Source organism: Camelus bactrianus, chromosome 11, assembly GCF_048773025.1.
Source record: "Camelus bactrianus isolate YW-2024 breed Bactrian camel chromosome 11, ASM4877302v1, whole genome shotgun sequence".
NCBI classification, from domain to species: Eukaryota; Metazoa; Chordata; class Mammalia; order Artiodactyla; family Camelidae; genus Camelus; species Camelus bactrianus.
The window spans coordinates 14,532,775-14,559,719 of NC_133549.1; the positions used below are offsets into that span (position 1 = coordinate 14,532,775).

The 26,945-nt window shown below is 43.8% G+C and overlaps 1 protein-coding gene and 1 long non-coding RNA gene across 4 annotated transcripts in view; one reads left to right on the forward strand and one right to left on the reverse strand.

Annotated features, from left to right (window-relative positions):
- The window catches only part of ZP4 (zona pellucida glycoprotein 4), a 75,354-nt gene that overhangs the window by 21,514 nt on the left and 26,895 nt on the right, over nt 1–26,945 (reverse strand). The gene's annotated exons all lie outside the window — the stretch shown is intronic.
- On the forward strand, nt 5,990–16,551 carry LOC141579043 (uncharacterized). The gene is made up of 2 exons (XR_012509984.1): nt 5,990–9,880; nt 15,695–16,551. It is a non-coding gene; the product is annotated as an uncharacterized LOC141579043 (long non-coding RNA).

Genomic DNA, 26,945 nt, shown 5'->3' on the forward strand with positions numbered 1-26,945 from the left:
ATTTGAAGGAGGCCATGAAGGATCTGACACTTAGAAAACAAGTTTCGTACTGTACTGGATCCAGGAAAATAAGATATTTTCAGAGTCACGCAATGTAATTTAAAAAAAAAGACACTCAATACTGGGTTTTTTCAAAACCAAGACCAGACATTTGAAATGCTTGACAATTTTTTTCTCCATTCCCTCAGGAAGAAACGTGCCAAGGACACACCTTGGCAGGTAATTTAAGCTAAGGCAACGTGATTCCTGCAAGGGAACTGTGCTCAGAGCAGATAATCTGTGCTTGTACAAAAAGCACCAGAGGGTCCATTTTGGGCATTACATCCCAGGAGCGGAGTGACGTGAGCTTGGGGGACCTGGAGGTGTGGCTCTGAACTGCCTGGTCTGACGTCAGCCCTCTGAGTGGCAACATAAACATGAACCGGGAAAGCATCGTTACTCACTCACGCAAATGTGAAAACCACAGACGCATCCGAAGTCAACTTTCCAGTCCCCCTGCTCTGATTTATCTCCCTGGTGTCTCCAAAAGCATCAGTTTCAAACCTCTCTTGCACAGAAGTAGCTGAGAGAGCTGCTGGCTTCAAGTGTAGTATCTCCTCTCCTTATTTCTGCTTAGAGCACCCCGATGGAGCGTTACAGGCACCAGAAGGTTCAGGAAAGCCCTCTGATGGTTTTTCTAGCTATAAAAAATCGTGTGCTTCACGTGAGACTTTATTTTCTGCTTTGGCATGAGAAATACTGAGATGGTATGGAAGTTAACATACTGAAAATGCAGCTCCCCCGTATCACCCAGGACAAGCTAACAGCAGCTTTTCATGCTTCACAACATGTTGGGGAGAATAGAACATCTTAAATAAATTTTTTAAAAATTAAATAAAATAAAGCAAAGGTCATACAGGTAAGACTCGGTAAACAGGCAATGAACACTTCAGGCCTGGGTTCCCTCTACCCACGTGTCCCCGCAGGAGCAGGGACCGCTGAAGGGAGGGAGGAACAGGGCACGTCTTAGGCTTTGATGTGCCAGTGACACTGCAGGATAACCTGAGGTTAGGCTGAGTGACAAGCCCGGCATGACAGCACTGGAGGAGACGAGTCCTGGGTAGGTCGGCAAGAAGCACCAAACAAAGGTGACAGACACTAAAGGCCACACGCTCGGATGAACGGGACCTCACTGGGGGATGAGTTTTAGGCAGCGCCTCGCTTAGAAGATGGCACTTTACTTGGCTTTTTAAGGATGTAGACACTTGGAGTGGAAAAGCAGAGAGAGTGGGGGATGAGAATGAGGATGAGCGGGTGCAGGGAGGCTCCCAGGGGTGGGAAGGGCCGAGTGACACTCAGAGGGTGCCGCGAGGACCTAGCTCGAGCCCCGACGTCACGCAAGACGGGGAAACCTGCCGGAGCGTCTTGTGTTTGGGTGATGGAGGCCCTTGAAAAATGGAGCCTTTGGGAGGTTTTGCAGAAGGTGGCTTTTGAATCCTCCTTCTCAGGAGTAAAGTGAATGTAGGAGATCAGAAATGTGGCTCTGGGGGTAGGGGCAGCTCAGGGGTGGAGTGCATGCTTAGCGCACCCGATGTCCTGAGCTCAACCCCTAGGACCTCCAAAAAAAAGGCGTTGTGAAAAAACGGAGAGAAGTAAAAAGTCTGTTCACTCAATATTCCAGTTATCCTAGAGGGAGGGAGTGACGTTAATGAAGTGCTTACTATGGGCCAAGCTGTATATTCTGTTTTTCATCTTTCAAAAATCCTCATAAAAGCCTATTGAGGGAGTTAGCATCTCCACTTCACAGAGGAAAGACTGACACACAGGCTACGTTCACAAAGCTCTCAAGTCCCAGAGGCGGGGTCTAGACCGAGGCCTGTCTGAACTCAAGGTCTATGACTTTCCATCTCCAGAACTAATGTGAGGGGCTTAAAAAAGCCCACGTGGACGCCACAACAAAGTGGGACACGTGCTGTGCTCGCATAAGCACATGCCTACGTGTGGTGACAAAATGAGACCAATTTCCACACCAAACCTCAGCTACTCAATTTTCTCTTTAAAAAGTTTTGCAAGCAATAGTCTTTGCATCCGTTTGCTCTGACAGAGTCCCTATAAACTCACTGATGACATTTTACAGGAGACACGTTTATCAAGATAACTGAATATCCTTTGAATTAATCAAGTGAAACCACTGTGCTTAAGGGGAGAACGGTCTGGAAGCAGTAACCTCACTGCCTGCATCTTCTGCCTGCCTGTCGGAGCATGTCGCTTTGGGGTGTCTGGCTTGTGCAGGACTTACCGACTGCCCTTTTGGGGGGCATGGTTCAGGCTCAGGTGGACACCGACCCCAGGCTGGGCCGCTGACGTTTGTCCTCAGCAATTTGGAACTGGGACCTAGAGCCACCTGGTGAGTTTGTCCAGAGAGCTGGGGTGGGTGAATTCCATCCTAGGAGCTGAAGCAAAGAAAACCTGCCCTGTTTGCTGAGAGCAGATGTGCATGTAGGCGAAGAGAGAGAGAAACATGGGTCCAAAGCACTGAGAGCTTTGCTGCTTTGGGTTCCAGCACCTTCCTGTGGCTCCATGAAATATCACTCTTTTCTATAAAACCTTTATTGCTTAAATTAGCTCAAGTTGGTTTTGAGACAGGAGGGAGGGGGCAGGGCGCAGCCGTTAAAGGAACGGCACAGCCATTAGCACCAAGGTGGTGGAAGGGTCAGCTCCCAGTAGACTGTGTGCGTCAACGCACGCTCACTGGACACAGCGGCCGCCAAGTGACACTCCCACAGGTGCCAGCGCAGTTTCCAGGCTGCCCACGGAAGGTCAAAGGGTGAGTGACGGCCCATCCGGGGACCCCCAGCCCTGCCCCAAAGCAGTGGGAACAGTCCTCCCACTTGTCAGCATATGACGTTACTGATCCCAGAAAAACTAACCACCCCATGCCTCATGGTTGATCTCGTTTTTCCTAGTGGACCCCCATCCTCTGAGGCCACAGCTGCTCTCCCGTCTAAGTAAGACGGACCATGTGCTGTCTATGGAGTATGTATCTCTCTGAATGAAACTTTTACCCAGCTGTGGCTCGCTCTTGAATTCTTCCCCGCATGAAGCCAAGGACCGACACCTGGTGGGGCCCAGGACTCGCCTGGAACCTGGGGCATGGCCATCCTCTCGCCCCACATGTTTTCCTGTATCATCTTCACTGAACTTGCCACCACATGGTCTCTACGAAGAACACACATCATAGTAAGGCTGGCTTAGAGTACAGCAGCCTGGCCCCGGGTCACAAGAGCCCCAGACGGGTCACGGAGTCGGAAGCAGTGTGGTGGCACCTTCCTGGGCACCAGGCGAGGCCGCACGTGCACCCGGGCTCCGTCCTGTTCCCACACCGACTAACGGAGCTCCGAAGCAAGGTGTAGCCCGGGGAAGCGTTCCTCACCACCTCACGTCAGCCCTGACGTGACGGGCTGCTCCACGTGGGGAGGTCTGGAGGTAATGACCTGCTATTTTTGTTGTGACAAATTACCAAGTTGGAAACGGGAGAGGACACGTCAGAGGGTAACCAGGCACCGCTGAGGGATGGAGGAGCCCGGGCGGGGACCGCAGCGCGGCAGCCTGATGCTCACGGATGCAGCGGCAGTCACGTCCCAGGATGCCGTCTTTTCCTGTGGTGCCCGCACACGGACAGCTGGGTTCTCACACGCCCAGAACATACTGTTCTGGATGTGGAAGGCTTTCCTTTGGCAAACTCGGGAATGAAGTATCAGCATAGGAACAGGGGCAGCAAACCACTTCTGTTTCCAGAATGATTCCAACTGTGTTCTCTGAACACATGAAGAGAAAACAATTAAGCTTTGAAACGGGTAACACTGCGCATGTTTGATGATTCGCATTGTGCTTAGAGTGTAAGCTGGCCACCGCCTCTCACCTCACTCCCTGGGGGTAAGAGATGGAGGCGATCGTGCAAACGCTTGGAGGCTCTGCAGCCAGGAGCAGGCAGTGAAACATACTGAAATGAGAACTGGAATTAAGTCTCCTTGGCCACACGTTGTAAACAATTGATGATGATTCTGTCAGAAGCAGACACTGAAAATGCTTTGATGTATAATAAATGCCTGTCACTATTGTGAAGAGCCACAGTGTAAGCAAGTCAGTGTTCCGCAGAGATGAGGATGAATGCTGGGCGTAGCCCCTGTTCACGTGCCTCGTCAAAGCGTGGGCTTCCTGACTTGCGCTTAGCTTAGCTCATGTGAACGGGGATGGATGCTTACTTTCCTCCGTTGAAATAAAGGGCCTTTGGCTTCACTTGGCTGTTGCAGGAGGCACCCCGGGACCACACTGATTGCCTGGGGCTGACTCAGACTCCGTTGCATGCCGCCTGCTTTGTGCTAGAAGGTTTTGCAAATTTCCCGTATGTCAGAGGAGTCAAAGCGAGCTTCTGGTTTTTGTTCTGTCTTGTGTGTGGCAGGGCCAGGAGTCAGGGTGTAGGGAAGGGCAGCCTCGCTGGCCCTGGGCACGTGGGGAGCCGCTTCCCAGAACTCGGGCGAGCTGAGGTCCTAGAGTGGCCGGCAGGGTGCTTGTCACAATTGCTTTTCTTCTCTCATGTTTCTGGTACATTTGAGGAAAAGAATGCGTTCCACTGGGTACCCGCTTAAACATCAGATTCCTGTTTTCTTAGACTGCCTCTTATCTAGGGTGGGTGTTAAGCTAGCTGTTAAGTGCAGTTCAAGTCATATAAGCGCTGTAGTTTGGTGACTATTCACGACCTTAGAAGATGTAGAAGGACCCACTTGTTCCTGTGGAGACTGGAACAGAACTGGGAGAGGGAACTACTTGTTACTCAGGGACAGATTTTTTTAAAGTTCAAAAGAAATTTTTTTTTTTTAATTGAAGTACAGTCAGTTACAACGTGTCAGTTTCTGGTGTACAACACAGTGTCCTGTCATGCATATACACACATATATTCGTTTTCATATTCTTTTTTATTAAAGGCTATTACAGGGTATCGAGGCCGCCTCTCGCTCCCTCCTCTTCGGAGACGGCCCACGCTCTGTCTGTGGAGTGTGTACCTACTTCTACTCTAATCTGAGCACCCAACCCCGACACCTCGTGGCCTTTCTCTTGCCTTTTGAAACAGCCTACACTCTATGCAGTATGTATCTCTGTAAGTAAATCTACCTTTACTTAAAAAAAGAATAAAAAGAGTTATTACAAGATATTGAATATAGTTCCCTGTGCTATAGAGAAGAAATCTGTTCTTTATCTATTTTTATATATAGTGGTTAACATTTGCAGATCGCCAACTCCCAAATTTATCCCTTCCCGTCCCCATTCCCTCAGGGACAGACTTTTTAAAATTGCTAACTGTATCAATGTCTATCTGAAAAAAAAATAACTTTTTACATTAAAAGCTCAATTTTTATAGTTAATTTACACATTCCCAACCATACTGAATACACAAGCGTACCTCCCTTCATGGCATTTATTTTATTGCGCTTAGCAGACACTGCAATTACAAACTGAAAGTTTGTTGACCTTGAAACCTGAAAAAGTCTGTCAACCCTCCATTGAGCAAGTCTCTTGGTGCTGTTTTTCCAACAGTAGTGGCTCTCCCTGTGTCCCATTTTGGTCACTCTCACCGTGTTTCAAGCTTTTCCAGGTTCTCTTGCTTTTATGGGGACCTGTGGTCAGTGACCTTTGATGTCACCACTACAGCTCACTCAAGGCTCAGGTGCTGGTTGGCCCTGCTTAGCAAGAAAATAGTTTTCAATTAAGGTGTGTGCTGTTTAAAGACATAATGCTCTTGCCCATCTACTAGACGACAGGGCAGTGCCTGTGGGTGGTTACACGTTACTGAGCTCGGTGTCTTCATCTGTAGAACAGGAGGAACCGTCCGTGCGCCTCAGGATGTCTGGGGCCTCAACTGATATAATACGCGTCGAGGACCTGGCTCTGGTTATTCAATAAAGGCTGGTTTTGTTTTCCGTTTTACTATTTAATCAATACTTATTGGGGGACCAGTTCATGCTCAGTATTGTCCTGTAGAATCTGAGGTTTCTGATGTGCAAAGTACTCCTTACCTGTCAGGGGTCAGCTTAAAAATACCACATATTAGACAGTGAACAGTCCAGTGTAACAGGCATTTTCATGCAGCCTTATGGCTCAGAATATGTGTTACTACTGTTAAAAAAAGGAAAGAAAAGAAGTCAGGGAAGGCTTTGCAAAGGTAGTAGATCTTGAGTTAACAGACACTTCATTCTTCGTGCTACTCACAAGATACAGACCATTTTAAAAGCACAGGCCTAGAACTTGCAAATCAACTCCCAAAGTCAACCTTTCAGCGGATCAATTCAAACCCAGTGGGAGACCATATTTTTTGGAGGGGTGGACATTAGGTCAATTTATTTATTTATTGTTAGGTTTTTTGTTTTTTGTTTCTTTTAATGGAAGAACCAGAGGTTGAACCCAGGACCCCCGTGCAAGCTAAGCACGTGCTCTACCACTGAGCTGTACCCTCCCTGACGACTGACTGCATGCTTGAGTTGTGCTTTATGTTAACGTGTTAGTGGGATTCGTAGGATATTTTACAGTCTATGTCATTTCAGAAAGTTGTTAACTGTCAAAAGTCAAAATGGAAACTTTTTACCGTGTCCTAAATTTACGATTCTGGGGAGGGCTGAGTAATGGTTCCCATGCAAATTGCCTCCCCTGATAATCTCCTCAGTGGAGATTCCTTCGAGGAGAGAGACCAGCACCAGAGCAGCTGTTTAAGCTGTTTCAACCTTTCAACCTGCTTTCATGCCTTCGTCTTTAATTCCAAATCATTTTCTTTCTTTCCTGAGGCCAAAATGAGTCTTTGAACTTGGCAGTCTTTAATCAGAAGATTCATTATTCTAGAAACAGGTCTAATCTTACGATTAAAATAAGTCAGGCTGCACACATTTCATTTATTTTTTTTCTCTAAGACCCAGAAACAGGAGTTAGAAACCATCAAAAGTTTGCTTCCTATAACAAATATGGAGGCCAGCTCCTGTGAGCCCTGCAGCTGTCAGAGGGATTCCAGAACTAATGGATTTCTGCATTAAACTTTTCTTTTTTTTAGATACAGAAGGATTCTAGGGGAACTTCAGAATTCTGCTATTCTAAAGGCTCCTGTCTCTCGATTCCTTGTTGTTTTCAAGTTTTAAAAGTCATGTCTGTTTTACCTGGTGGCTGACCCAAGCAAACACAAGCACAAAGAACTAAAAGCAGAGGTCCATTACCTGACGGCCGCGTTTACTTCATGTGATGTGGGAACCTGCTGTTGTTCTAGGCCTTTCCCTTCTAAATAGGTTCTTTAGAAGAATGAAATTGAGTTCACAGTACACTAAATGCTGGTGGCCTAGAATCTGAGGACACCGCCCTAGATGAGCCCGGAGAGTCCTGTCCAGACGTTTCTGAAAGAGATGCAGTCCCTGTACTTAGACAGCAGAAACCCAGGCCAGGGTTGACATTCACACTAGTTGGCAGTGAAGGCGCCTCAGAGCTTCCCACCGTTAAGGCCAGGGGTTTGGATGGAGCACAAGAGCGAGAGTGGAGTGGGGTGGGGAGCTCAGGGGCAGAGCACATGCATGAGGTCCTGGACCTCCATTAGCAAAAGTGAAATAAATAAACCTAATTACCTCCCCACACACAAAACAAATTTGGAAAACAAAAAAACAAGAGCGAGAGTGAAGGCAGGGACACTGCTTGGTCCAAAGTCTCAGACGTGTCAGTACTGCAGATTTTAGGTTTCCCAACCTAAGATCAAGAAGACTTTCCACTGAAGACATCTGTTTCAGGTTATTTCATTCAACATACTATTAAGCATATTTAGAAAATTACGGTTCTTGAATGAGCTGATTTTTAAGGGGAAAAATCATGCAACAAAATAGATGTAGTGTGACTCTTTTGTGGAAAATAAACATGTTTATGTCTTTACTATTTATTTTAAATATTTTATATGCAATTTTATATGTATGTATGTAAAATACTTGTATTTCTCTGTGTGTACGTGTGTATGTGTGGGTGCACTTGTATGCGTATATGAAAAAGGCAGGATAGAGATGTTATTTGTGCCTTATTTTTTCCTGAGCAAACTTTCTGCTATTATTAAAGATACAGATATTTACATATGAGTCTAACTCCATAAATGTGTCCCAAGCATCGTGTGACATTCCCTGGGCTACAAAAGAGGCCTTAAGTTGTCCAGATGGTGCTCCTCTCTGCCTTCAACAGAGGCTGCAACGAGGCATAGTGGGTTGCTGTTTCTCAGTGCAACTGGTTCTGAATCGTGTAAAATGTGGACATCACCCCACCCCAGACCTTACTTACTGGTAGTGTGAGTCGGGCCCTTTCCTCTTGGGGCCCCCGGTGCTCACCAGCTACAAGGATGTTGGGACTTGAGCATTTCCTGTTTGGCCGTGGACTTAGGTAAAACTAGGTGACATCCATGGGGTCAAATCCTCCCCGAACAGCATCTTGTACTCCCCACAGATTTACTAGCTCACCTGGGACGGGTGAGTTAACAGCAACAGCTTTGTGTACCAACTAGCACAGATCACTCATCTTCATTCTGGTTTATTCAGTGTTAGAATCGGGGCAGGCTGTGAGGTAGTGGGACCACTCAGTTCAAATCACCAAGGGGTCTGGCAAGGTGATTCACTCATAATCATTCTCCCTCTAGTTTTTCCATGCAACACCTTATAACATTAGCTTTGGATGACTGACATGGCTAATGCACTCTTGTCCTGATGGTATCTGCTCAGAGAGTGTTTAATGTACAGCTGTTTAATACAACTGAAGTTAACCCTCCGTTGAAACAATCAGACGGTGACATCATGGAATCTCTCCAGGGACTCTTGCACGCCGCCGCGCTCTCGCCTTAACGTGTTGCGTTCATTCCTCGGGCGTAGTCAGGGTTTATACGTGGCAATCACAAAAGACTGGTCCGGGGGGCCAGCAATAACAGGTGCTAATGACTCCCCAGGACTTTGCTCAGCATGAGGAGCTAATGCTCGGCTAGGACGCACGCTAGGAAGTGGCAGTGTGTGAAACTGAGATCTCCCTGACCTCGTCCCCAGCCCTGCACTTCCACGGTGCTGGCTGCCCAACCCTGTAAACTGCTGCGTCGTGGCTCTGCTCGTGCTCCTCCCAAGACAGCAACTGCTCCCTCAGCGGCAGTGACCTTGGTGTCTTTATGACTGTGCCTGGTAGCAGGCCTTGCATAAACTTGAACTTCCATGACGGAGGTGCTTGCGTTTCGCCTTGTCCCCCTTCTCTGGAGAGACAGTCTGAGCTCTGAGTTGAGTCCTCTCACCAGTGCCCACAGGCAGGCTCCCTGCCAGCCACACACAGTGTCATTGCTGCTTTAACTTAAACACACTGATGTATATTTTTTGAATGCTCACGTCTGGGCTTTCTAGCAAAAATCTACTTTATCTGATCATAAAAGATAAATGAGAATTCAAATAACCATCAGAGAAATAAAGGTAGAAATTTAAAACCATGAGGAATATTTTCTCTCCCCCAAATCTTTATAATCTTATTGGTTTTGAACTACCTTTAGAATCAAATAAGAGCTAGAAAACTTCTTACAAGAAAAAAAAAAAAAAAAAAAAAGCACACACAGCAATTGTTCCCTACAGTTTCAGGTCGTCTTTGATGCTCTGAAATCCAAGCACGGACCAACGGAAATGCACTGGACTTACGTGAAGCTCCGTGCTTAAGACGTGCTTTTGTTTGCAGGACGTTAGCTGAGGAGGCAGGAGATGTCACTGAAAGCACATGTCCTGCAGGAACATTCCTCAGGATGTGGGGTCACTGGTGCCAAAGAGGACTGATGTTTCATGATGAGAAATACATGCAGGGACCCAGACCCAGATTTGAGGTGAGTATGTTATTTCCTGATTCGGGGCAAATATCATAGCTATTGGCCTTGGCGATTTATTTGCTGAATTGAGGCAGTGATGCGTCACTGATGAACCACAGTATGGGTGATTAACTGAACACTTACAGAATGTTCTTGATTCTCCTCCCCTGGTCTGTTAACACACAGCGGACCCAGCCTGTCTTCCTCTATGAGTGCTGATTTCCCTAAACTTGTCTTAAGATATTTTAATTTCATGTCCTCCAAAATTCAACCTTCCAAGTTTAGGATGAGAACAAGCTTTGGTTAGGTGGAGGAGAGAGAAGTTTTCACTCCTTATTCCCTCTCCTTCCCACATCCTTAGAGCAGGACTGAGAGTAAGAGCTTGGGGGACTGTGAGAAGACCACGGGCTTTAACCCCAGAAGGAATTACTTTTTTTTGTATTGAAATATAGTCAGTTTCCAATGTTGTATTAATTTCAGGTGTACAGCATAGTGATTCAGTTATACATATATATGTGTTCATTTTCAGATTCTTTTTCATTATAGGTTATTGCAAGATATTGAATATAGTTCCCTGTGCTGTACAGTAGATACTTATTGTTTACCTATTTTATATATAGTGGCATGTATCTGCAAATTTCAAACTCCTAATTCATCCCTCCAGCCTCCCTTTTCCCCCTGGTAACCAGAAGTTTGTCTTCTATGTCTTTGAGTCTGTTTCTGTTTTGTAAATATGTTCATCGATGTCTTTACTTTTCTAGATTCCGCATATGAGTGATATCACATGGTATTTGTCTGACTTACTGCACTCAGTATGACAGTTTCCAGGTCCATCCACATTGCTGCAAGTGGCATTATTTATTGTCTTTTTATGGCTGAGTAGTATTCCATTGTATAAATGTACGTACACAGCTTCTTTATCCAGTCATCTGTCAATGGACATTTAGGCTGTTTCCATGTCCTGGCTATTGTATCCTTCTTTTTATTTGTGTGATATAGTTGGGGTTTGGGGGGACCCTGGTGACAGTTAAAGTGACACTCAGGCAAGCTTTCACTGATGACCATTAGAGCCGTTAGCTGTTTTAGGATTCTGCTCGCCCTCCTGCAGGCTTGTGCAGTCCTGCACCCCACACCCAGGCCTGTGGTCAGGGCTGTCTGCAGGACGTGATTTAGCCAGTTCATATGTGTGTTCATCCTGCAGTGCAAACCCTTCTTGCTACTGTAATAATGAAGACGTACTTCTCTGTGCCCAGAGTTAGAAGGTGTCTTGAGTTTCACCTGTCCAGCAGTGGATGCTGTTTTCATAATCATAGCAGTGGAAGTTGTACTGATGGGAATACAACTGAGATCATGACAATGGAAATGCTGTTAACTGTCTTATAATCAACCCTGTACTAGTCAGGGCTTCCTAGAGAAGCAGAATCAACAGGATGGACATATTTCACATATACAGGAGAGAGAGAGAGAGGTGAATTGATTTGCTTTAAAGAATTGGCTCACATGATTGTGGAGGGCTGGCAGTTCAGAAATCCCCAGGGCAAGCGAGCAGGCTGAAGACCCAGGGAAGATTCAAGGTTGCACTGAGTCCAAAGGAAATCTGGAGGAGAAATTTCTCTTCCTACAAGGACCTTGGTCTTTTCTCATCAACTGATTAGACAAGTTCCACCCCGATTATGGAAGGTAATCTGCTTTAAAGTCTAATGACTTATATGTTCCTCTACTTAAAAACACCACCACAATATCCAGACTGGCATTCGACCAAATATCTGGGCACTGTGCCTAGGCAAATTGACTCACAAAATTAACCATTCCAAACCTACAGAACAAACACAAAAGATTTTGATATGGTCAAAGATAAGGAGTAAATGTTAACCTCAACAACATGAAAATAAAAACCTAATGGGTAGGAAATGGGTTAGTGACAGGGTGATAGAGGTGAAGGATGAAGAAACAGAAGGTTAATGAGTATAGCAAATCAATACAATAACCTACATTTGGGAAGAGAGGTGGGAAAGGAGCGTATTCATGTGAATCACGAAGCCTTGATCTTCCACAGTGAAAAATCAATGTCTTACAGTGCAGGTTCATAACAAAGGCATAAGCATAAGAAACCAGACAAGCTTCTTGGGTAAGTGGCAGATTTCACGCGAGGACAAGGAAGGCAAAGGTGGGCTGAGGGCAACTTAACAGGTCATCAGGCGGTGAAGCATTCTGTGCTGTGTCAAAAGAATACAGGACAAGCTCGAAGGGGCTCCCAGTGGCTGAAGTAACGACAATTTACATGTGAAAAAACTGATGCGTAGAGTCTAACCCACTGAATCTGTGGACACGCAGGAGTTTGTAATGACACTCACAAAAGCCAGAAAAATCTCATTTTTTTCATCATTAAAAATGCTATTAAACCAACTCCTCAATCTGAAAATTGGTAATTAAATGGAAAGCAGTAAGCGATTATTGAATGACCCAAGACAACCCATTTTAAATGCCCCTGTTGACAAAGTAATGCTCTTTAGAAGAATTCTAATTAATAAATGTATAAGAGAGGATATCTTTTTCTTCTTTAATTCTCAGGAAATTCTTAAGTTAGAAATTGATGTTAAATCCATTACGTGAATGGTTGATGGGAAATAAATACAGATCTTGATTCCAAGAGGAGGGAAGAAGAGAAAGACAAAAAGAGAAACTAGCTGAATTCAGCGACTAATTTAAAAAGTAAACCCTAATGGAAAGCCAGCAAAGATTATTTCAGGAACATAACGTAAGATGAGAAACGGCTAGTTTTCAGAATTTCACAATTAGTGCTGTACCTTCTTTTGTAAATTAAATTGACGTGATGTTCTCACCTATAATTAGGATCCAAGTAAAATCCTCCACAAACTGCCTCTCTTGGGGGCCACGATGTGTACTTTCCCTGTGAATGACCAAAAGTCAAACTTTCCTTTTTAATCTTCTTCACCTGGACAACTGGTAGAAATTCAGCGCTGAGGGGGTCTTAAAAGGCTCTACAGTTTTTTTTTCTGGACAACATACGTGGCTAATGTTCATTGTTACATGTGTGCAGCAAAGCACTGTAAGTAACAACTGCTATGGTTTGTTGCTGAACAGGGATTGCATACTGATGACTTCTTGAGAAAAAATCACATTCCCCTTTGTGGTGCAGAGTGCAGTGGGCTAAAAAAAAGTTAACTCTACACACATATCTTATGGAGGAAAGTGCCAGGTTCTCCAGGCGTGGATGGTGACATGGGGATAAAGGAATTTAGAAACCCAGTTCTCTCTCAGGACTGCGTGTCCCTCAATCGTATTTTCTTGTTGCAGATCCTATTTATAAAGCCAGAGATGACTATCACTCCTCTGAAGGGTCTTGCATTAACAATACAGGAGAGAATAAAAGCAAATTAATTTAAAAATACTACCCCCTTCCAAAAATGTTGCATTAGATGATTTCCAGAGAATTAGAAGCATTTAATGTTAGGAAATGCTTTAAAATAGCTGGAAAAGCACTATGTAGGGTTATGTCACTGAAGTCATCATGAATGTATTATCAATTTAACATTTATATTTAACGCTGTTGCCTGACTACAATTAATTCCATGCTGTCACATTATTATTAGTGACATTATCTCATCATCTTGGCGTTTTCAGAAAATGTTCCCAGTGGTGATATCAGTGAATAGCTTAGCATTAAGATTTCTTATCAATATTCCTTAGTTGTGCTAATTTGAATTACAGGATTTGGTTTATCCTCAGGATAAAGGCTGAGTTATTTTATGCACTGCTATTTCAACCGATTGGGCTTTTTTCACAAATGCTGATTAGTAACCTCATTATTGAAAAAAAAATAAAACCTCAAACTTGGTTGAAAACTTCACATGGATTCACTGTGTAACCCTGAGAAAGCTACAGGTTTAAGGACCACATGCTCTGAGCTATATGTAATCCAGTAATATTCTACGCTCAACTGCAATATTGTTTCCCCAAAGAAAACACTGGGCCCTCTTTGCTCATGATTTAAACAGTAGCCAAGACCTCTGACCAGGATTAAGGAGCAAATAATAAGCCGTAAGTAAACAGAAAGCCTATCTCCCAATAACTGAAAGAGGGATCTACCTGGAAGGGAAACCACAGGTACCAAAGTTCAGGTATAAAAATTTTCCAAATGCCAATCCCTTTTTTGTTACTTTTTTTAACCTTTCTTTCTGTTTCCTCTGTTTACCTCTCCTCAGTTTTGTCTAAGGAACACAACCTTGTCCTCTCACTCTGCTTCATGCCCTTGTTCTCCTCACTTCAATCAAAGTTCTAAAATCACATAGCTAAAAAAATAATAAAGAACAGAAAAGTTTATACTGTAAAGCAGCAGGCCCTTGTCCCATGGCTCTTCACCCCCAGTCCCCAGAGGCAATGTCATCTAATCCTTTTGTCTTTAGACATGGTAATCACTTTCCTAATCTAATCAGGTTTGTCAGTGCAAATACCCCAAATCAGGTGCATTATATTTACCATATATGTAAAAAAATGATATCACGGTCAATTAGCTGGTTTTGTATTGTGCCCTGGATAGACATTCTGGTGACTCGCAGTGCTCTCAAACTCCTGGCATTCACACCATTGTGTAATTCCCTCCCCTTGAACGTGTGACTTGCACTTCTCTAATAATTAGCAATACTGAGCATCTTTTCACGTGCCTGTTGGCCATCTGGATGTCTTCTCTGGAGAAAAGTCTATTTAGGTTTTCTGCCCAGTTTTTGATTGGGCTTTTTTTTTTTTTTGGCTTTAAGCTGTATGAGCTGTTTGTATATTTTGGAAATTAGTTCCTTATTGGTCACGTCATTTGCAAATATTTTCTCCCATTCTATAGGTTCTCTTTTCATTTTGTTTATGACTTGCTTTGCTATGCAAAAACTTTTAGGTTTAATTAAGGACCATTTGTTTATTTTTGCTTTTATTTCCATTACATGAGGAGCTGGTTAAAAAAAAATATTGCTGCAATTTATGTCAAAGAGTGTTCTGCCTATATTTTCCTCTAGGAGTTTTACATTTAGGTCTTTAATCCATTTTGAGTTTATTTTTGTATATGGTGTTAGAGAATGCTCTAATTTCATTCTTTTACATGTAGCTGTCCAGTTTTCCCAGCACCACTTACTGAAGAGATTGTCTTTTCAGAAAGACACATGTACCCCAATGTTCATAGCAGCACTATTTACAATAGCCAAGACATGGAAACAACCTAAATGTCCATCGACAGATGACTGGATAAAGAAGTTGTGTGTATATTTACACAATGGAATACTACTCAGCCATAAAAAAGAATGAAATAATGCCATTTGCTGCAATATGAATGGACCTGGAGATTGTGATTCCAAGGGAAGCAAGTCAGACAGACAAAGACAAATATTGTATGAGATCACTTCTATGTGGAATCTAAAAAAAAATTCAAATCTTTTTTTTTTTTAATACAAATCTTATTTACAAACCAAAAACAAACTCATGGACATAGAAAATAAACTATGGTTACCAAAAGGGGTGTTCTGGAATTAATATAACATACATACATAGCATAACAAACATAACAGTTTGGAATTAACCGATACACACTACTATATATAAAATAAACAACAAGGACCTACTGTATAGCACAGGGAACTATATTCAATTTTTTGTAAACAACATATAATAGAAAAGAAAAAAATATGTGTAACTAAATGTATAACTGAATTGCTTTGCTGTACACCTGACACTAACTTTGTAAGTCAACTACACTTCAACAAAAAACAAAGTTAAAAGAAAGTTTATCTTGCTGGAAGACTCACTTTAGGGACTCTGTGTTGCCAGCTTTGATGAAGCACCTGACCACGCTGGTCCCACATGATGAGAGACTATGGATGTCTTCCTGGAGCTGAGGGCAGATGAAGCCAACAGTGAGCCATGACCCTTGTTCCCACAGCTTCAAAGAAACAAAATCTGTCAACAATCTGAGTGAGAAGTACATGACTCCTTCCCCAGCTGAACCACAGATGAGCTCCAAGCGTGAGCGCGGCCTTGCCGAGAGCCCAGTTGGGCTGTGCCGGGACTGCAGACCCAGAGGGTCTACTGTGATACATTTGATACATTGTGTCACTTTAAAGCCATCAAACACGTGGTCATTCATTCTGCACCACAGACAACAAAATGCACAGTTTCCCCGCTTCAAAGGCAGAAGAGCTGATGTAATTTGGATGCTGAAAATTTTGGAATCAGAGCCATCCCACAAAAACTAGCCTGCCTGTGCCTTTTCTGCTGTGTGTAACCCAGACACCAACCATTTCCCCTTCGACTGTCCCTGCTCCTCTCCACACTTCTCCACTCTGCCTTACGCCCCAGCGTAAAGTCCCATGTAAGTAACGGGGGCACCAGCAAAAGATCTGTTGGCTGGGAGGAGAGTGAATTCTGTTTTCCTTTATTCCCTCCCTGACAGGTCTTAGCAGGTTAGTTGTGAGCCTCTGATGAAAATCATAGCCCCTCTCAGGTGACCTTTCCAAACAACTTTCTCTTCGGGTTAGGTCACCACCCCAACCCTTAGCCCCTTAAGCCTGGGGGTGGTGACGGCCCCCTCTTTTCTAAGCTCCATCGTACTATTCCATACCTCACTGCTCTCCCTAAACTCTGCTTCCTCCTTTGTTGCTTTATTAAACTAACATCAAATTATTCAATTTGAGTGCGCCATCTGTTTTCCAATAAATAATGCAAAATCCAACAATGTTTTCTATAAGACGTGGTCCAGAATTAAAAGTGGGATGTCTGCATGTATCGATTCTGAGTTGGAAGAGGGAGCCCTGGGAGGGAAGGAAGATGAGGAGAGGCATCAGATTGTTATTCATGGTCTGCCAATGGCTTTAGAAATAAGTGTGAACAGGGCATGTCGAGGAAGGGACAGGAGATGCCTTCCTGGGGATCCCACTTTGCAGACTGCAGGCCGTGAGTAGGGAGCATAACAGGCTTCGGTGGTCATCCAAGCCTGCAGGGAGAACACTGAATGCAGACTGATAAGTGTTAAGAAGACAGGCGGTAAGCTCTGCTTCTCCAGAGGCTTCAGAAGAGGAAGGTCCATCAGTCTGGACCGGCAGAGGCACAGAGCTGCACGGAGGGATTTTTATTTTTTCATTTTTTGCATTCTTTTTAATTGAAGTCTAGTCAGTTACAATGTGTTAATTCCTGGTGCACAGCATAATGCTTCAGTCAGACGTACACATAAATATATTCCTTTTCATTATAGGTTATTACAAGGTATTGAATATAGTTCCCTGTGCTGTACAGTAGGACCTTGTTGTTTATCTATTTTATATACAGTAGTTTGTATCTGTTAATCCCAGACTCCTAATTTATCCCTCCCCTCCACTTTCCATTTTGAGTCTTTTTCTGTTTTGTAAGTAAGTTCATTTGTGGTTTTTTTTTTTTAGATTCCTCAAATGAGTGATACCATATGGTATTTTTCTTTCCCTTCACTTAGAATGGTGATCCACAGAAGATTCTTTGATTCATTTCTTTTTTCAGAAGTTTGAAGCCAAATGTTAACATGACATTGTTGAATGCCATGGGGAGTGTCCTATTTCAGTCATGTGCAACACACAAGAAGAGGCTGGGAGCCCTATGTGATTTTGAAGGACTCTGGCTTTTTAAAATAAGTTTCCAAAAGGTGGGAATGAGGGCAAGACCATCTTCAGACCAGCTGTCTGATGTCTTGGGACTTTGAGTAAACCGGAAGGATGCTGGGTCCACAGAATGAAATGCTGAGGGAAGCCGATTGGCTGGGAAGACGAATGTGCCCCCCATACTTGTGTGGGTGGGTGGTGGAGCCTCAGTCCCAGTCAGCGCAGGGGACACGTCCCTCGGGGCTCCCCTCCTTTCTGGGCGTTGCAGGGTGTCTGTTTCTCCATCTTGATCTGCACAAGCACCCTCTGAGACACCCTCTCTTCTCTCGGGTCCTCCGTTCCCCTGCATCACGGCTGTCGGCTGTCACCCTCACTCCTGGGCTGAGGTTCCCGCTGCGACTTCAGGGCCCCTCCCAGGGCACTTGGTGTCCCTGTGTCACCTCCCTCCACCCTGGGGCTTAGGAAATTTGGTGTGACTGTCTTAGGACCACGTGCCTGCATCCTTCACTGTTGCCATATTCTCTTCAAGGCACGTCACAGGGCCATCTATTCACACAGTCATATGTTCCTCCAACTCTGGGGGTTTCTTTCAGCCCTTACATTTTGGAAGCAGGTGTTGGGTCTCTGCTCAAAACCCGAAGTCCAAGCTCTTTCTCCCTCCCTCCACCCATCCTTTCCCACAGTCTTCCCCAGCTTGGGTGAACTTTTTATCTAGTCTTGAGACATGGAAGGCTTTCTCAGGCTCATCAGATATTCTCTATGTCTATTTTTTATGCCTTGAGTTCCCTACTAGAGCTTAGACTTCTGAAAACTGAATGGTTTCCTCTGTGTCTGTTTGGCTGTCCCTCCTCTGAGGTCATGAACATGCATTGCCCGGATGCATTAGGCAAAGAACCGGGGGTCAAAGGACATACCAAGAACAGAAATCTTTGTTAGTATTTCTAACACATTCTAGCACCACAGAGGTGTCAGCAAGATTTCGTTTTGGTAAGTTAAGACTCTCAACTCAAAAAAATACTCTGCACAAAAAATGGCATTGCTTGAATGTGCAGAGTGGGACATTGCAGTGTCCTGAACTGGAACACTGACTTGAGGTGATGCCACTGCGTCCTCTTCACATGGGGATCTGGCAGGCATCTTAGACTCAGAGCCCAAAGAGCTTACGTTCATTGCTCCCTCAAAAAATCCCTTGAACAAGAATCTCCATCTCAAGTTCTGGTTCCAAGGACTCCAATGCAGGACAGACTGATGGTCATAGAAATAACAACACCTGGAATTGAGGGGGGAGCAGGTGGCTATCTGGGTGTGGCCAGCAGATGCGATCGCTCAAGGGAGCGGGGAGCAAAGAGTGCCTTGAACCACGTCAGGGAGTCCTCAGGGACACGAGTGCTTAAATGGTGAGTTAACAAAGGGGTGATCATGGCAGAGATTAAGGCTGTCCAGTCAAGTGCAGAGTAAGAGGGCATCGCAGATGTCCAGGGAGGAGAGAACTGTAAGGAGAAGGTGCAGTTAATTCACTTAAAAGGGAAGAATATGAAAGTAAGAATTTATTTGACTGTTTATTTGGTGAGCCTTCCATGATTTTTGCCACTTTGATGGAAAGCTAGACTGTGGAAGAAATCAACCCGATGTCAGCTAACTGTGCATGGGAGCTCTGGAAGTGGAGGCGGCGAGTGTAGACAATGGAAATGTTTTGTTACTTCTGATTTTTTAAGCATGGGAGAGACTTTAAGCAGAGGAAAGAAGCCCAGAAGAGAATCAGAACTGAAATTAGAAAAATGAGACATGGATGGGGTAGGACTGGAGATCCTGGAGGGTACTGTCAGGAACCCCACTCTCCCCGCACGGCGGGTCCAGCACGGCCCCTGTGGTATCATATCCTATCATTTATTCATTTGTCCATCAAACGTGTATTAAGCCCCTGTCATATGCTATTTTGGTCATAATTTTTTTTTAAAGTCAAGACTCCAATCACATAGAAGTTCACAACTTAGTCATTAGACTTCAGTGGAAAAACACAGACACAAAGCAATCACCAAGCTGGGTGATAATTGCTGTAAAGAGAGTAGAAATTGCTGTGGAATCACAGAGGAGATGCAATTGATTCTGATGGTGCAAAATAATTTGCAAAGGAGGTAAAGTCTGAACGAGAATTAAAGGGTAAGTCTGCACATGAAGAGGGCATGTCTAGATATAAGGACAGAGCCGAAATCTCATGAGTAATCAGTCTGTTAAGAAGTCTGCCCTGCGTGTCAGGTATTAATTCATCTTTCCCCTTGATACCTCAAAATGCAAACTCTATTTGGGTATTACTCTAAAAAATGCTTTAAAAAATATCTATGCCCAAGAACAGTAGAAAGAAGATAAAAGAAGGGGAAATGAGAGTAATCTTTTCTCTTGGCAAGCGATCTGAAGAATTGTTATCTTGGGTGAAGCAAGAAACCTACTCCATTTACACTTTTGAACTAAGCTGACACCTCTGCGTGCTGCCTCCAGTAAACAACAGGCAGGTCTGTAAAATATTTAAGCAACTGACCGCCTCACTCAGGCATGCCTTCTGCAATCTCTTCTACTCTGAAAATCCCACTTGTGCTGAAAGTCCTCAGTCAAGTTTCAGATCTAACCTGCAAGGCTCTGTCGCTACCGGTGGTCCGCACGCTCACCGTTCTGTTTCTACCAGCACTTACTTTCATTGGTATTTTTAATACTCTCCTGTGCTTATGTGTTTATGTTAAGTCTCCCTGATACTGTGGCCACTGAGTAGATTGATTGGCTCATCAGTGGGTTGGTCTGTGGGTGGTGACATCTTAAAGAATCAGATGTTAAATGTGTATTAATTACAGATTTCAATGCCATTGGTTTGAACGTCAAATTATAACCATTGCCTTCCCAGTGATTTGATGTGACTTAGTTGTTAAAAAAACAATCTCCAAACAAGAGTATTGCACCCAAGTCTATCTTTGCGTGTGTGTGTGTGTGTGTGTGTGTGGTGTGAACCATTTCTTCTGTGATTTCTGTTTTCCATTCCCAAACCTGCTGGTTCTTAACTAATCATTTCTGCCCTCAGCTAACAGATCAGAAGAAGCAACAGGTTTAAGAAGCAGTCCTTTTGTACTGACTGGAATATGGAAGAGGAAAATAAACGTTCCGAAGTCTAGTTCGTGTCCTCCTTACTCCTCACCTCTGGTGTGTTTCTTTCTCAAATTGAGTGTTCATGAAAATCGCCCGCGGTGCACATCAAATGGCAGGGATCTGGGCGAGCATCTTGGATTTTCTTCTCCTTAATTGGACGTAAAGTCTTAGAATCTGAAGTTTAAAATAACGCCTCAGGGAATTCTGACGTGGTCAGTTCCCAGCCCATCTTTTGTGGAAGTGGCTCCATTTAGTATTTCCTCTGGAAGGAACCCTGAGTGGACCCTCAAACCCAACAGACCATTTCAGCTGGGGGCTGGGGATCTCACTTTCAAAATCCATACAATTCACTCTTGGTCTGAAGGGAGATGGAATCCTCAATGTCAAAACCACCTCTGAACATCTCACAACCCACCCACCAGGCCAGCGTGGCTCTTAACATCTGTGGCTGTACGTTACTCTCTGGCTCATAGAAAAGAGCATAAAGAACGTCTGTTGAGAGGAGATGAAGTGAACTTGACATTGGATGTGAAGAGGCAGTTGAGATATTACTAAAGCCTGTGAGAGGCACAGTTCTGTTTGCTTTCCTAGAAGTACACTGCTCTAAAGAACTGCGAACTTCTTGTTGGGACAGTAGATAAACTGAAAAACAAAATCGCCATTAGACAAAATGGTCTTAAATGGAATTTGAAAACCACAGATATTCTTAGAAATCCTTTCGTAATTGTCTCAAAATCTCAAACTTTTTTCAGCCTGGAGGGAAGAAAGGTCATGTTGTGCCTTGAACAATGAAAGCCATCTTCAATAGGAAAATATTTCTAATAAGCAGTCTTTAGAAATAGAGGTACCCATAACGTGTTTCTGAAACCAGCACCGATGAATTTTAACGGTAAAGTGATAAAACAATGCAGTATAATTCTGGATATGACTGTGTACAAACTCAGATGTACAAATCTCTTCTTTAGGTTAAGGAATTCAAAGTCACAGAAGGAATCTCTCTTCTTCCTAAGTATCTTTCTCACAAGAAACGCCTGAAGGAAACTTAGCGTGCATCACGTTAAATAACGCTGCAGGAAGAAGAGTTCTTCAGGGCTCTTCAGGGAAAGATTCCTTAAGTCCGGAAAACTGGGCAGACAGACATACACGCAACGCTGCCAGAAGAGCGGAGACTGGGTTTACTTATAGGTGAAAAGGGACCTGCTTGGAAGCAAACACACTTTTCAAGCAGCATCTTGGAGTACTGCAGTAAAGGGCTGTCTCCCTGGGCATGGTGGCAGAAATAATGTGTGTTTACAGGAACTCACAGACTGCATTTATTTTCACAGCATCCTGCTGAAAGAGAGCCTCGTGTGAAGAGACCAATGTTCTGTAGAAAACATACACAGATGCATCACAGATGAGGGGGTACCCCACTGCTGGAGCTCCCCTATGTATGTGAGTCCCAGATTCCTGAACGATACACAGTCATGAAAACTTCTCTCCTTTTCGTACATCTATCCCAGAGGACTAAACGTGTGGCATGTTCAACTTTAGAATGCAGTTACCAGGAAAACAGGACTTGGTTTTAGTCACACTTTAATCCCCAGCACCTAGAATGGTGTCTGGAATATGCTAATTGCTCAGTAAATACATGAGCCCTTGAATGAATTGCTGAACACAAAACCATGAGCTGTAGAGGAAGGAGTGACACATAAAATACGTCATATACATATGTGTGTACCTACATATCTCCTAATTTATCCCTCCCCACCATTTCCCTGCTGGTAACCATAAGTTTGTTCTCTATGTCTGTGAGTCTGCTTCTGTTTTGTAAGTAAGTTCATTTGTGTCATTCTTTTGATTCCACATATAAGTGATATCATATGATATTTGTCTTTCTCTGTCTGACTTACTTCACTTAGTATGATAATCTAGGTCCATCCATGTTGCTGCAAATGGCATTATTTTATTCTTTTTTATGGCTGAGTAGTATTCCATTGGATACACAACTTCTTCGTCCAGCCATCTGTTGATGGACATTTAGGTTGCTTCCATGTCTTGGCTATTATAAACAGTGCCACTGTGAACACTGGGGTGAGTGTGTCTTTTCAAATTAGAGGAGAAGACTCCTCTGCGTAGTGCTTTTTCCTGGTGAGCTAGAGCATTGTGACCATTACAGTTGCTAACAAGGCCGACAGCCAGCCTCCCTTTCACAAGCTCATCTGGGCGTCATTCATGCTCAGAATTTGCAAGAAGTCTCAGTAAGATTAGTCTCATGGGGATGACAACTGACTTTTCAAGGAGACATTGCGGAGAAAGAAATACTCCTTGCCAAGGAAAGCAATACAGACCTTCGGCTGGGAAGTGGTATGCTATTAGCTAAATGGATTAAACAAACTATTTTGTTTGAAGAGGACAGGCCATGTCAAGTATGGAATCCGCAAAGGATATTAAAAACATATAATGCAATTAAAATCACTGCCTTGGGTGTGAGTAGGGGCCAGATTAACTTAAGGGAAACAGAAAACTTCATAAATCTGGATCAAGTGTTTTGGTCTCAACTTAAATAAACTCAGCTGGCCTTAGCAGAACACTGCAGCTGCTGGGGGAACGTGCTGTCAGGCCCTAACCACTGTAGCTTTTCTTCAACTGTGTATTTTGAAATATTATTAGATTTACAGAATACTTACAAAGACAGTAGAGCATTCTCAAATACCCTCCCTGCAGCAGCTCCCTTTAATGTAAGTAACACCGTGCGTGACCGTGGTCCACGTGGTATCAGAGCTGAGAAATTAACAATGGTGCAATGTGAGCAACTAAACCTCAGACGTCATTCAAGTTCCTCCCTCTTTCTCTTTCCTGTTTCTGTTCTCGAATCCAATTTTTAGAAAATGACCTTGTACTTAGTCGTCACGTCTCTTCAGCTTCCTCCAGAGACAGTTTCTCAGCTTTCCTTAATCTCTGACGGTTTCGAAGAGCCCCTCAGAGCCAGGTGTGTCTGATGTTTTCCCCAGGACCAGACTGAGATTATGAACAGCTCTCTTTCTAGAGTGAAATAACCCTTTCCCTGTATTTCTAGTGCTCTGCTGGCTGGCTTGAGGTAGGGTTTTGTCTTTTCCTCATTGTAATTCTTAAGAATCCAAACTTTATCTTTTAAGTTAGTGGCCTCAGAGGACTCATTTAATTTTCTTGAACACCAAAATCCATAAGAATATCTCTTCTGTGGCTGCAGTACATGAAATTTCAATAGCGTAGAGGTCAGAAGTGAAACAATTTGGTCAGGAGGGAAAAGTCCACGTTTTACCGACTGTCTGATTAGGCGAGACGTTAAACAGCCTGTATCTATTTCCACTGTCACATAGATTTCCACTGTCAGTGACTACTGGACAGTCATGATTATAAAGCGGGTTATTTACAGCAAAGAAGAAGGAGCTTTCCTTGCCTAGACGTGATTTCCCAGACATGTCAATAAACCACTTGATAATTTGCTCCCAAGAATTTCCAAAATAAAATAGAATTTAAAGAGATAACAATCATTAAATCCAAACATCCTTCCCCAGACTGACAAGATACAGTCTCTCTCCAGGGACGTAACTGAGTTAAACTGAAATACGGTTTTCCGATGCTCGTGGTACTTGATTCAGCATTTTGAATGCAAATGGTTTGCAGGGATACAGAGGAAATAAGGCAATAAATTTGGGGTTTTGAAGAAAACATAAGCCATAATACAGGCAACAACTCAAGGACTCAGAGCTGAGCTGATGACTTTTTGACATGTAATCAAGCAGCATGACTTAGGTGAGACACGGCTCTTTATTCTGTCTCTATGCAGACGTGCAATTTCACTTTTATGTGCAGAGAGGAAAAAAACAAGCCAACAAACGTGTTCCAGCTGCAGCGTGATCACAGAGTTGATAATGGTGGTTGAGCAAACTCTGTCTGGGGTGCAGGCTGAGGCGGGATGGGCCAGTGGGACAACTAGTCGTTGTGGTGGTTTTTCACTACTGTAATACTGGTGGCGATGTTATCATATTGTGGGACAGAAGGTCTAAGTCCAGTCTGGACTCAGTGGAGATCAGTGAGGAAGTGGGGGAGACTTTGTTCACTGCTGAAAACACAGGGTTCTCCTAAGCTGCAGTCTGCACTGAACTCCGGGACTGGTGTGGTCCCTCAAAGTTTGGGGGACTGGCCAGTGACCCTGCTCCTCTGTGGCGAGACCTGTAGCTGTTCTCAGGCAAACTACTGCTCTAAGAGGGGGCTGAGCCTCTGCACACAGCAAACTCAAGCCCTGGGACAAAGGCCCTTTCATCACGATGTCTCCCCAAATGATGCAGGGTCTCTAATTAACATGGTCACTGTCAAGACAATCACTCGGCCAAAAAAAGCAATGAAGTAATACCATTTGCAGCAACATGAATGGACCTAGAGATGATCATAGTAAGTGAAGTAAGTCAGACAGAGAAAGACAAATACCGTATGATATTGGTTATATGTGGAATCTAAAAAAAAAAAATGAGACAAATGAACTTATTTACAAAACAGAAACAGACTCACAGACATAGAAAACAAACTTATGGTTACCAGGGGAGAAAGAGGTTAGGAAGGGGTAAGTTGGGAGTTCGAGATTTGCAGACACTGACTACCACATATAAAACAGATAAACAACAAGTTTCTTCTGTACAGCACAGGGAGCTATATTTAATAGCCTGAAGTAACCTGTAATGAAAAAGAATACGAAAAGGAATATATGTATGTATACCTCTGACTGAAACACTGTGCTGTACCCGAGAAATTGACACAACCCTGTAAACTGACTAGACTTCAATTAAAAAAAAAAAAAAGAAAGAAAGAAGAAAAGACATGTGATCAAACGCTAGACGTTTCTTTGTCTTCCTCTCCAGTATTCCACTACACCTGTCATTTCTTTAAGCTGGCTGGCACAAACGATGCTTGCAGCAGAAATGTAACGAGTTCTGAAAACAGAAGGATCTCAACGTGTGACGCCAGGTTTTGTAACTTGTCTACAAGGACCATTTGTATTACATCTAATTTACTTTGTTTACAAGTCACATTCGGGTACATGGAACCAAAGAGGATTTTCTCAGTTTTCATCCATCCACAAAATACATGTGTGTGCGTGTGTATCGCGTGTGCGTATGTGGTACAATTGGACTATATTTTTATTTCTGAGATTTTATTTGTATTTTAATGTAGATCTGCAACCTTGGGCTCTTGGTACCCAGAGATTAGGATCATGTCTATTTTTCCATGTCCCTCTTCCCCCACGACTCTTCTCCCACCCCTGAACATCACTGTCTTGCATATGAGATAAAAGCAACAGACAAACTGAGTGAGTCCAAGTTTTAAGTGAATAAACATGTTACTCACTGAACCTGCTGGGATGGCTGGACAGGAGAGAACATGACTGAATATCCTCATCAAATAAGGTCAGCTGCAAAGCAGGTTTGGGCCGTTTTTCATGATGACATTGGTTCCTATGCTGTACAGTAATTCGATGTGAACAGTAATCCATTCAGATAAATACTGATGATTTTTATTTCATTTCTACAACTTCGACTAGTGAAAATGAGGTTTCTCACAAGGTAGAATTTTTTCTCCCTTCTCTTTTCTCTTCATTTCTTGTCTTCTCCTCTTCCGTGATAACTTCCATTTACAAGATGCTGACAATCTCAATTCTGAGTAGTTGGACTGAGAAATTGTCTTTGAGGAGACATGGCTTTTGCGTGGGGGCAAATCCCAGAGTTATTTTTCTTCCCCCACCGTGCCCAGCGCCTCGGTATCAGTTCTGAGAGTGACTGGGACTGAAGTTACTTTAGTCTCCATGTCTATTGATCCGTGGAGCCTAGCAGTGCTGAGAAAGGATGGTGACCATAAGAGTTGCCCAGGGGTCTTCTGAGAACAGTGCTATTGGGCAGTGTGAGTTTCCAAGCTTCTGCCGTGTGTGGAATAGACTGAAATGGCTCCATCCAAAAGGACAAAAGGGACTTTGGGACAAAAACTCCCCTTGAGATGGAGAGGGTGGGGCGAGGAAGAGAGAGCTTGTGCCACATGCCTTTGATGTGGGGCCCCGGCTGTCACATGTGAGCACTGTCCCCATGTGACCTGTGTGTCCTTGTCCCTGTGTGTGACCTGATGCTGGTATTTTCCTGGTCACTCTAGTCACCATCCAGTCACAGCCGATCAGATCTGAAGACCATTTCCTGGGGAATTTCCTTTTCTTTCCCCCTGTGGAATTGATCCAAAGAGACTTTTCCCAGTCTTTGAGAATAAGGAAAGCTGGCATTGAGGATAATTGGCAGCTGCTCTGAGACCATGAGGAACGA